This window comes from Kogia breviceps, chromosome 3, assembly GCF_026419965.1.
Source record: "Kogia breviceps isolate mKogBre1 chromosome 3, mKogBre1 haplotype 1, whole genome shotgun sequence".
NCBI classification, from domain to species: domain Eukaryota; kingdom Metazoa; phylum Chordata; class Mammalia; order Artiodactyla; family Physeteridae; genus Kogia; species Kogia breviceps.
The window spans coordinates 51,470,761-51,483,517 of NC_081312.1; the positions used below are offsets into that span (position 1 = coordinate 51,470,761).

The window sequence follows — 12,757 nt, forward strand, 5'->3', positions numbered from 1 at the left end:
ATTTTGTTAGAAGTAAATGTGATCAGCTGCCAACATTTCAAATGGTTGCGAATCTCACTTCAGCTGTCCGAGAAGTCACGTACATTTTCTGGAGGGTGAACAGGCCCTCCCTGTGCGACTGGTAGACTACACAGACAGATGACGCAAGATATCTATAATTATAATGGACTTTAAAGTAAAGAACAATTGGAATTCTTCCCCAAAGGACTTGCACACTCAAGAGTGAACTGTTTTGCACACAAAAAGCTTACTGAGAACAGGACAGTGTCTCAAGGACCACTTTTCTAAATATATTTCCCATACAAAATAATTTCAAGATATAATAATTATTAGTTCCTTGTACAGTACTCTATTTAAACAAGAATTAATCAAATAGTAAGTATGTGAAAACTGCCACACCACAAAGATTGAGGCATGTTACTAGTGTAATCAAACAATAGAACAGGCAAACAAAATATTTAGAAGGCTGAATCATGGCCGCATGTCTAACTGATTTCAACCGTGACTTGTGCACTGTGAGACAGCACAGATAACTTATGCAGATAGTTCAGTAGCAGAATGGCACTTGGTTTGCTCTTAATAGAAACAACATAAATGCAACTGACAATTTAGAGACAGACAATAGCCTTATTTGCATGCTGAAAATCTGGTTGTGTCCCTCTAGTCCATGCACCGTTCACTGTGTGATCTGTTGATGAGTAAACACATAGTGCAGGATTCATTCAGTGGGATCTAGGCCCCTTGGTCTAACCGAAATCAATTCTTGGTCAATACTGCAATACCATGGGGTATGACTGATACAAAGGGCCATCCTGAGGGCAGACTTGTGAAGCTGAGCAGTTCAGACACTGAAAGTTTTCGCCTGTTAGTCTCCATCTTGTCATGTCGATGAACTCCACAGTATGATCCTTCCCCATAGTTTCACCATTGCACAGCACATCCAACCCATGAGAACATGGAAGTTTTAGTTTTAAACTTAGAAATTTTCTAATAGTTCCCACAATTACAAGTGTAGAAAACCGAATGAATTCCTTCATTAAACGCTTTACTGCATTGTCCCAATTGTCCATTATTTCATAAACGATCTAGACATATAGCAATTTGTGGGTCAATTCTGTGATAGTCTTTAAAAAAAAAATTATTTATTTTATTTATTATTTTTGGCTGTGATGGGTCTTTGTTGCTTCATGCAGGCTTTCTCTAGTTGCGGTGAGCGGGGGCTACTCTTTGAAGGTTCGGGGGTGTGGGCTTCTCACTGCAGTGGCTTATCGTTGCGGAGCACAGGCTCTAGGCACGTGGGCTTCAGAATTTCTGGCACATGGACTTCAGTAGTTGTGGCACACAGGCTTAGTTGCCACACGGCATGGGGGATCTTCCTGGACCAGGGCTCGAACCCGTGTCCCCTGCATCGGCAGGCGGATTCTTAACCACTGCGCCGCCGGGGAAGCACTGTGATAGTCTTTATCATCTTGATTTTCATCACCTTCATCTACTTTAGGTTTGTCAACTTTTGAAGTATCATCTTGTCCATTTTCTTGAGGCTTGTTTGTCTTCCAAAATTCACGCTCAAGTCCTTGTAGTCCAGGGACCAACTTAAATATAATTTCCTGTAATGTGTTATACAAGCTCAACCTTTCTAATGGGTTTGTCTCATGAACCTGGTTGCCACACGTTGGACAACCATTGCTATCTTCAAAGTGCTGGACGGTACAGGTCTTACAGAAGGTGTGGAGGCATTCCGTCACTAGAGTTGGCTTGATCAGATACCCATTATAGATACAGCAGATGATGTAAGGATTGAAATCTTTTACCAAGTGTTTCCTTTGGGTAGCCATTTGTGGTTAGCTAGGACTGGCTCTAGCAGTTCAGGAAAACAGGGGTATTAAGTGGATGAGAGTCTGATCCCAGGAGCTGGTGTGGAGTCCCCAACTGCATGTCCCGAGGCGTTAGAACTGACATCCAGACCTCTCATGTATTCGCTGGTCATCACTCCTTTGGGTGGTTCTGCTTTTCCATATCCTGGGGCTGTCACCATGGCTGCCCCTCACTGCCAGCACGCCGGCCTCGGGGGGAAGGAAACAAAGAGAAACAGCGCCTGCCACGGCCTGGCCAGTCCTTCGGCCCCGTGGAGACCTCTATTTTCTAAATTTAATCTTTATTTTATATTGGAGTATAGTTGGTTTACAACGTTGTGTTAGTTTCAGGTGTACAGCAAAGTGATTCAGTTATACATATACATATATCCATTCTTTTTCAGATTCTTCTCCCATGTAAGTTGTCACAGAATATTGAGCAGAGTTCCCTGTGCTATGCAGTAGGTTCTTGTTGATTATCCATTTTACATATAGCAGTGTGTATATGTTAATCCCAAACTCCTAATTTATCCCCGCCACCATTCCCCTTTGGTAACCATGTTTGTTTTTGAAGTCTGTGTTTTGTAAATAAATTCATTTCTATCATTTTTTATTAGAGACTAGAATTCTAATAAGTCAGAGTCACAAAGAGATAAAGCAGTACCACTCTTCCCATTACAATTTTTTGGAAGAAAATATAGTTGTTTTCTGAAAATATGTCATTTATGTTAACGTATAATGTATTTATTTTAATTATTTTAAAATGACAATCTAATGCTTGAAATTTATTGGTTTAATTTTCAGTAAGGCAAGCATCCAGTGATATCCATATAAACACCCATATGAAACTCCACATAAACAAAGGATCTTTGAAGTTGCAGTAATCTTTAAGATTGTGAAGGAGTCCCAAGACCAGGATATTTGAGAATCACTAGTCTAGACTAGGCTCCTTTTCTCTGACTCTGGGAGAGCCCTATTTCCACTGCCTTCTAGGCTGAATTTCTTTGTCCACTACACTGATAGTTCCTACTTAATGGCCAGCTTCTAGTTTCTTTCTCTTTTTCTGTGACTATTCCATGAACCCTTGTGACGTGGATTTTGATCTTGGTTTTCCAGCTCTCACAGTCATTCTTCTTTCTCTTCCTTGATGGGTCAGGAATCTCGGGTAAGTTCTCTTCCGGGCAGTTTAACACAGTAGTAGACTTCTGTTTTGTTTTTTTCTGCCTCACATCCAGGCTCCCTTCCTGTTTTGGGGAATCCCATATTGTTGAATCTTGGTGGGAGCCAGCTGCATGTCCTACTTCAGTAACTAAAGGGAGCAAATATCCCTCCGTAATCATGGTCCATTAGATACAGCCATGTGAACTAGGCTTGACTAACTGAAGGCCCTGCCTGGGGCTTTGACTCTGGAGTGGGTGACGGAAGGAGGAAGGATGGATTCGGACTTATTTGTGGCAGCATAAAGTATTCAGTGGTTAACAGGGGCCACACGCAGTGCCAGCAGTAGCAGTGTCCTGCAGTGAGGTGGACAGTGCTGTTGGCAGTGAGGTTCTGCACAGCCTGGGAATCCTCATGCATTGATGCCTTTGTTTCCGCCCATTTTATGTGCTTTCTCCAGCTTTTCTGTCAATTCAGCAAGCTACCTGATTTCCTTTCAGTATATTCCTTTTCTGCCTACATTAGCCAGAGACCATTTCTATTTACAATCAATAATAGCTAACACTTCCATAGTGCTTTCTGTGTGCCAGGCACTGTTCTTAGTACTTTGCATATATTAACTCCTTTAATACTCACAGCAATGCTGTAAGAAAGATACCATTATAATCCTCTTTCTACGTATGGGGAAAATATGATAGAGGTTAAATCATGTTCCGCACATCACACAGATAGTTAGTGACCATGCCAGGCTGCAGGCCCAGGCAGACTGGCTCCAAGCCCAGGCTTTTACACTCTCTGTGCCACTCTAGCTGAACACATATGTGACTGAGACAAAGATATAAGTCTCAATTACGACTGAGCAAGCAACAGGGGCCAGTGCTACATGAAATCTGGGCCTTTCATCAACTCTTACAAATATAATCCTTTTGACAAACAGACATGGGCCTTCATTTGCATATGAAGCCAAATTTAAAACAGTAATAGCAAATTAATTTGTGGTTAGCCATGGCAGGTATTTTTCTAAATATTTTAAATTTTCCTTTCTAGCTGTGCTTTATATGGATTATAACGAGAGTCTATTTAGGATCTGTCAAATAAGGTGGTAACATGCCCTGTACCTTTAAATGTGTGTATGTATACACATACATACATACACACATATATTAAATGTATGTTAACTGGCAGTTGCATGTAGTGCTGATGGCTTGCTGGTGGTTGAAATGGAGAAATGACCAATGGTGTAATGTATCAGCACTTCAGTGTGTGCTCCCCTGGAACTCAGAATAATCTGAGTTGGTTAGATCCTTTCCACCTCCTTTCTCACACTCCTCCACTCTTCAGGGCTAAGCAAGGGAATATGGATGCTGTATTTTATTTTATCTAAACCATAAAATGAACATCAGGCAGTGGAATTAATTACAAGAAAGGGAAAAAAAAATCAAACAATAAAAAGATTTCAGGGCATTAGCTCAGTTCCATACACTGCATTGTATAATTACTACCCACCTAGCTTCTCAGCAATTACATCATCATGAGCAGTGAAATTACATTTCAGTGATAATTTTAAAAGTACAGCAGTAGCAATCCAGTATTAATAACTCTGAACATGAGTACGGAAAACTAGTGTCTATGGTTCAGTAAATACTACCGTTTGTAGTTGGAGTTAAATCTTCATTTACTGTAGATTTAATATGTTACCTCTTTAACCTTCACCAGTGTGTTCCTTGTTCTCTAAAACTTTCATAATCCCATTCAAACAAAGACCAGATGTAGTGCCCCGGACCTCTGACAGGGAACAGAGAGCTTGACTTTGAGAGCAATGGAAGTGTACTCAGGGAGCTTGTTTCGCAGTGTTCCAGGGAGCTGGTGGTGTAATTGTGCCGTATCGAAAGCCTTGATAGCTTGGGGAGGAGGAGGCAACAGTAGCAATGAATTCTAGTATGACGGAAAGAGATGTGTTTTGAATACAGGCAAAGCATTGAACTCTCTGGTCAGTCTCCTGCTCCACGTGAAAATAACAGCACACCATGTTGTCTTTTGGAAGACAGAGACACAGGACTTCCACTCATTTGAGTGTTCATTATTTTCCCATTAACTTTCACAAACTATCCGGCAGCCTAAAACTCATATTCTGAACTTCAAGAGTGGCCAAAGTAAGGGCTTCAGGCAAAATGTCACCCTAGAGATATTGAACCGTAGGAGGGTTCAGTTTAGATTTTGGTGTTTGGTCCAGTTTTACCAGAGGGCCACTCTTTGATCAACACTGTGGTCAAGGCTGTGTAATTCTGAGCCTTTCAAGTGCTGCTTGTGGAATGCCCTAGCTCCACTAGGAAAACTGGGTCAAGCATAGTTTATGATTCTCATGGAAAGATTTTCATAGAAGTATTTTTCTGTCATGACTATGGAAAATCAGGAAAAGTTCTTGAAATAATACAATTGCTTGATGGCACTTATGGCTAATGCAAAGTAACCATATTTCTCTATTAGCCACAGAGAAATCAAACTAATATTCCCTCTCTTCCTTATTGTGTTTGACCATTACTCCTCACAATGCACACACATATCTCCCCTAAGCATTCTTTAGTTTTACAGTTCCTGGTCTGTTTTATCTCTGACCCTGTGTTAGGCACATCTTCAGAATTTTAAGAGGGATAGGAAATTGATGTTGTCTACTCTGGTTTTTTCCCTTCCACTGTGTTTTGAAAAATGTCTTGGGACTTCTGTATGTCCTTCAAAAGTGTTTCTCCTGTTGACTTTTCTAGAAGTTGGGTCACCCAGATGTGCCAGTGTAGATAGGACATTGAATTGGCTCCCTGGAGTAAAGAATCAGGGTGATAAATTGGACTTTCAACACCTACAGGACTAGGAATTGCTTTTGATTTGTCTTATGTAGCTTGTTTACCTGAGCATACCCTTTATACCAACGGCACACTTTGCAACAGATGCTCACATAAGACAAAAGCAGTGTTGAAATATGAGGGAAGAGATCAAACTAAGTTCAAGCATTTTGAAATGGAACTGATGGAAATCCCAGAAGATTCAGCATAATAAAAGTGGTAAGATGAGAAGGAACCCATGCCATAGATTTAAAAGAATTAATGTCTTAACTGTAAGAATCCACGGGCCTTGGAACTTGGCAATGTTGACAAAGTACCGCAACCCAATGTGGGGTGATCATGGATTGATCAGAGCTCTGGGTGAATTAGTGCAGTTGAACTTATAGCAGCTGAGTAGAGGAATGGTAGAAAAAAATGGAACAATTCTCCAGTAATCTCCATGACATGCTTTGATAGAGGGAGTTGTTATCTGCTAGCTGTTGGGAGAAACTGTCACACTAGTGGTAACTGATGAAAGTTTTGCTAGCAACTGACAGTCCAACTTACCTGGCCTGATATCCAATGCAAAGTTGGAAAGTATTCAGAAGTAGAGTCTAGCACAGGGAATAAACACAATTAGTTTGACCTGGCAGACATCAGTGGGATCTATGAAAGAAATTCATTTAACAAACTCAGTAAAAAATACTGAGTACCTAGAATAGGTCAGGCATTTTTCTAGACACTAGAGATATAGCAGTGAACAAAATAGTGAAAATTCTCCCCTTCCCACCCATGGAGCTTACATTCAAGTAAGAGGACACAGACAGTAAATAATGTAAGTAAACTATTCAATAAGTTAGATAAGTACTATATAAAAAATAAAGCAGGGAAGATGGATTAGGATCATTGGGGGTAGGGTTGTAATTGTACGTAGGGTGGATATTGAACCCAGCCCTAAGCAAGAGGAACAGCCAATGTGGGAAGTGTACTAAACCATACTTAACTTTTGGTTTCCTGGCTTGAGGAGAAAGTGAAAAATGTTTAACCATATGTTCTTTCTTTTCTGGCTTATTATCTAGAATAAAGAGGAAACCTGAGGAAATCATAAAAATGAGGATCCAGGAAATTGAAGATTCTGAAGCTAGAGGGGAGAATCAGAGCTAGGAATAAAAGGGAATGATGGAAAGAGACGGAGTCAGAGGAAAAACTGTTATCACAGGAGTTTCACCCATAGTGTGATATTCCCCAACAGCAGAGATATCAGGATCTTCTGGAGCAGATGAAGATTTAGAATGTGGCACTTAACATGTAAAGGGAAGTGAACCTTGCCCACCTCCTCAGTGTGCATGTCCCGGTAGTAGCTCCAAGTCAACCCCAGATGCATTAAAATAATGTGAAAATCAATAGAGCAATCTGTGCTTTTCTTAACATGTCAGTCTCACTGTATCTTGCAGTACTTTGTCCAGTTCTGGATATCACAGTTTAAGAAAGACAATGGCAAACTAGTGTGTATTCAGAATAGCCTGATCAGTATGGTGAGGAGATATGAAAGCAGATTACAGGAGGAATAACTGAAAGCGCTGGAGATGTTTAATGTATTGAGTAGAGTTAGGGGCGTGGCCTGTTAGCTATTTTCAGGTATTTCACAATTTTTGTATGGTAAATGGTTTCAGTTTGTTTTATACAACCTCAGAGGAGAAAACCAGAATCAGCCAGTAGAGATTTCTGGGATATAGATTTCAACTGAATACCAGGAGGTACTCTCACAGCTAGATCTCTCAAAACTGGAATGACATGTCTTAAGAGACAGTAAGATTTTTGCTATCAGAGGTGGCATCTTGTCAGAGGTGGAGTGGCCACTTGAGGGACTATTCTAGTGGGTCAGAGCCTCTACTGCAAGAGTCAGACCCACAGATGAGAGAGATGATGGTGGCATGGATCAGGGTGGCTGTTCTGGAAGAAGATCAAAGAGAAAGCTTTCTCTTTGTCTCATATTGCAAGGGTTGGATTTAATATTTGGCCTTGTCATAGCCACTGTCTAGAACTGGTGTTCATAAACTGACTGCATCAGAATCATCTGGTCCCCTGCCTGGAAATTCTGATGATGATGGTCTGGTGGGAGTTTTTAAGAAGCTCTTCAGATGATTCTAATGTGCAGACAGAGTTGAAAACTACTAGTTAGAGGAAAGCCCATCCCTGGCATTCAGAGCCTTCCACAATTAAAGTCCCACCCTATTTTTCTCACTTTGTCTCTCACTATTCCATGAGGAAATCTTGGGCCTGAAACCGGTTCTGCTCATTTGCTGTTTCCCATACCTCTGTTGAGTTTTTCTGTGCTTGGTGTGTGATCATGCCCTAACCTCTGCCAGGAATATGGCCCTCCCGCACCCTTATCTTGCTGACCACTGCCAGTCCTCCCTAGTCTTGGACACACTTCTCAAAATCCTCCAAACTTTCAGGTCCATCTTCTTAACTGCCATGTCCTATGTGAGCGTCTTCAATTTTTTGCAGAGTTTGAGAAGGATTGGTATTAATTTTTCTTTAAATATTAGCTGAAATTCACCAGAGAAATCATCTTGTCCTGGGCTTTTTTTGTTGGAAGGTTTTTGATTAATGATTTAATCTCCTTACTCATTATTGATCTATTCAGATTTTCTATTTCTTCATGATTCAGTCTTGGTACATTTCTAGGAATTTATCCATTTCTTCCGGATTATCCAATTTGGTGTCTTACAGCTTTTCACAGTAGTGTCTTATGATCTATGTATTTTTGGTAGTATCCATTTTAAAGTCTCCTCTTTCATTTCTGATTTTATTTTTTTGTGTCTTCTCTCTTTTTTTCTTAGGTAGTCTAGCTAAAGGTTTGTAAATTTTGTTTATCTTTTCAAAAAACCAGCTTCTAGTTTCATTGACTTTTTTTCTTTTTTTTGGTCTCTATTTATTTCCTTACTTCTACCTTTGGGCTTAGTTTGTTCTATTTTTAGTTCTTTGAGGTGTCAAGTTAGGTTAAGATCTTTCTTTTTTCTTAGTATAGACATTTATTGCTATAAACTTCCTTCTTAGAACTGCTTTTGCATATCCCGTAGGTGTTGGTATGTTGTATTTCCATCTTCATTTGTTTTAAGATATTTTGGTTTCCCTTTTAATTTCTTCTTTGACTCATTCACTGTTCAGGAGAGTGTTGTTTAATTTCCTCATGTTTGTAAAATTTAAGGCTTTCCTTCTGTTATTGATTTTTAGTTTTGTACTACTGGAAAAGATACTTGGTATTATTTCAGTCTTCTTAAGTTTGCTAAGACTTGTTTTGTAGCCTATCATATGATATATACTGGAGAGTGTTCCCTGTGTGGTTGAGAAGAATGTGTGTGTTGCGGCTGTTGGATGGAATGTTCTATATATGTCTGTTAGGTCTCTTTGGTCGGAGGTGTGTTTCAAGTCCAGTGTTTACTTGTTGATTTTCTGGAAGATCTAACCTTTGTTGAAAGTGGAGTATTGAAGTCCCCTACTATTAGATTTTTTCTACTTCTCCCTTTAGATGTATTAGTATTTGTTTAATTTATTTAGGTGCTCTGATATTGGTTGTGAATATATTTATTATTATTTTATCTTTTTGATGACTTTGTCATAATATAATTACCTTTGTCTCTAGTTAACATTTTTGGCTTAAAACCCATTTTGTCTGATGTAACTATAGCTATGCCTGCTCTCTCTCTCTCTTTTTTTTTTTTTTTTTGCGGTATGTGGGCCTCTCACTGTTGTGGCCTTTCTCATTGCGGAGCACAGGCTCTGGATGCGCAGGCTCCGTGGCCATGGTTCACGAGCCCAGCTGCTCCGTGGCATGTGGGATCTTCCCGGACTGGGGCACGAACCCGCATCCTCTGCATCGGCAGGCGGACTCTCAACCACTGTGCCACCAGGGAAGCCCTACGCCTGCTCTCTTTTGGTTTCCACTTGCCTGGAATATCTTTTTCCATACTTTCACTTAGAGTCTATGTGTGTCCTTAAAGCTGAAATGAGTCTCTTGTAGGCAGCATACAGTTGGGTCTTGTTTTTTTAAATCCATTCAGCCACTCTGTGCCTTTTGATAGAGAATTCAGTCCATTTAATTTAGGGTAATCATTGATAGGTAAGTACTTACCAATGCCATCTTATTAATTATGTTCTGTTTTGTAGGTCCTTGTTCCTTTCATCCTCTCTTGCTACCTTCCTTTGTGATTTTTCATAGTGGTATGCTGCAATTCCCTTCTTTTTATCTTTTGTGGATCTAGTATTGGTTTTTGCTTTGTGGTTACTATGAGGCCTACATTAAACATTTTATAGATATAACAATATTTTATGCTCATAACAACAAAACTCTACCCTCTTACTCTCTCCATTTAATGTTTTTAATGTTACAATTTATTTCTTTTAATATTTTTTGTTAACAAATTATAGTAGCTATAGTTATTTGTAATACTTTTGTCTTTTAACCTTTATACTATCATTAAGTGGTTAACACATCACTGTATCACACTATTAGGGTATTCTGAAGTTGACTATATATTTACCTTTACTAGTTTGTTGTATATTTTCATATTGTTTTCACGTTACTAATTAGCATCCTTCTATTTAAACTTGATGGACTCCTTTCTTTTTTTCTAATTTTTTTTCTTTTCTTTTCTTTTCTTTTCTTTTCTTTTTTTTTTTTTTTTTTTTGCGGTACGTGGGCCTCTCACTGTTGTGGCCTCTCCCATTGCGGGGCACAGAGTCTGGGCGCACAGGCTCAGTGGCCATGGCTCACGGGCCCAGCCACTCTGCGGCATGTGGGATCTTCCCGGACCGGGGCACAAACCTGTGTCCCCTGCATCGGCAGGCGGACTCTTAACCACTGCACCACCAGGGAAGCCCTCAGCATTTCTTGTACGACAGGGCTAGTGGTGATGAATTCCCTCACCTTTTGTTTGTCTAGGAAAGTCTTTATTTTTGTTCATTTCTGAAGGATGACTTTGCTGGATAGAGTATTCTTTACTGGCAGGCTTTTTTCCTTCAGCACTTTGAATATAGTATTCCACTTTCCCCTAACCAGTAAGATTTCTTTCTGCTGAGAAATGGATAACCAAATGGGGGTTCCTATGTAGGTTACACTTTTTTCCCTCTTGCTGCTTTTAGAATTCTCTCTTTGACTTTGATTTTTGACAGTTTCATTATAATGAGTCTGGAGAAGATTGTTTCAGGGTGAAATTATTTGGTGAGCTGTTAGCTTCAAAAACTTGGGTGTCCAAGTCTTTCCCCAGGCTTGGAAAGTTCTCAGCCATTATTTCTTTAAATAATCTTTTTGGTCCCTTTCTCCCTTTCTTCTCCTTCTGGAATTCCTATAATTTGTGCATTGGTTCTTTTGATGATGTCCTACTTTTTATTCTCTCTCTCTCTCTTTTTTTTTTTTTTTTTTGGTTCCCCCCGAACTGGGTAACTTCAAAGTTCCTACCTTCTAACTCATTTATTCTTTCTTCTGTTTATTTTTCTTATGTTGATGCTGTCCATTGTATTTTTCATTTCATTTACTGAATTATTCAACACCAGAATTTCTGTTTGGTTCTTCTTAATAATTTGTATCTCTTTGATTCATTTCTCATTTTTGTATGTATTATTTTGCCATTTCACTGAATTGTCTCTGTGTTTTCTTTTAGTCATTGTGTTTCCTTAAAACAGCTATTTTGAATTCTTTATCATGTAAATCATTGATCTCCATGTCTTTGGCTTCAGATACTAGAAGATTATTGTGATCCTAAAGTGATGTCATGTTTCCTTGATTTTTCATGTTCCTTGGAGTTTGGCACTGCTCTCTTTGCATTTGAAATAGCAGCTACCTCCTTAATCTTTACTAACTTCCTTCAGGGGAGAAATACCTTCCATAAGTCCTGCTAAAGATTCTGAGGCTTCTCAGACCTTGTATAGAAACATCTGCTCCATGCTTCTTGTTACCGCTTGTGGCTGAATTCTTAGACTTGTATTTCTTGATCCTACAAGCCTGGCTATCTGATAGCTGGTGATATCCTGTCACCAGCCTGGCTACTGATAGCTTCTTTGTTTTCCTGAAGATGGCATTACAGCTCAAGTTTGTGTTTTCTCTCTGGCCTGCTTTCTGTGTGTGTGCTCTAAAGATGTCTGCCGAAGCTAGCCTTCATAGCCACTCTCAGGACAGTGCCCAGGGAGCCTGCCACAGAGTGGGGGGATGTGTGGGTGAGGCACACAGGATGCTGGGGATGACTGTGGGCTAGTTGGGGGACTCTGCTGGGTAATGCTTTCCCACTGGCTCATCTAATGCCACCATGATGCTGACATCTCTCCAAAACTCCATGTGAGACTTAATCTATAGATAATTTGGGGTTGAGTGGACATCTTAAAAGTACTAAGATTTCTAATCCATGGACATGGTTTAAGTCTCCATTTATTGAGATTGCCACACTTTTCTAAGCTCTGATACTATTTTATATGCTCCGGTATCTATCCAATCACTCCATCCCCACAATCCTGGCAACAGACAAAAGGAGAATTTTATCTGATCTAGAAACTTTTTTTCCCCTTAAAAGTCCAAGGGTTTCTAACACCAGCAGTAATTAGACAATGTGTTTTGAATGTCTCAGCTTACCAAAATTTTATCTCTTGGGGGCTAAGTTCCCATTTGAGGATTTTTGAAAATATCAGAAGTATTCTAAACCAATGAGTAAAGAAAGAACAAAAGGAACTGGGAAGTCATTATGCAAACATATGGATAGTTGAAGCTATTCTCCCTTGAGGACATGATGCCAGATATCAAACCAATGATCTGAGTGAGCAGATTAAAAATTATTTTTGCACTTCTTGTTCACCTCAGTTCTTGTTTGAATGTTGATCTGTTCTATGGTTTCCAAAGATCTCCAGTAACATCAAACTTCTACAGCTGTTACTCTT

At 39.7% G+C, this 12,757-nt stretch overlaps 1 pseudogene; it reads right to left on the reverse strand.

The window, feature by feature from the left end:
* Positions 1-746: 746 nt before the first annotated feature.
* Positions 747-1,835, reverse strand: LOC131752435 (polycomb group RING finger protein 5-like; annotated as a pseudogene).
* Positions 1,836-12,757: the final 10,922 nt, after the last annotated feature.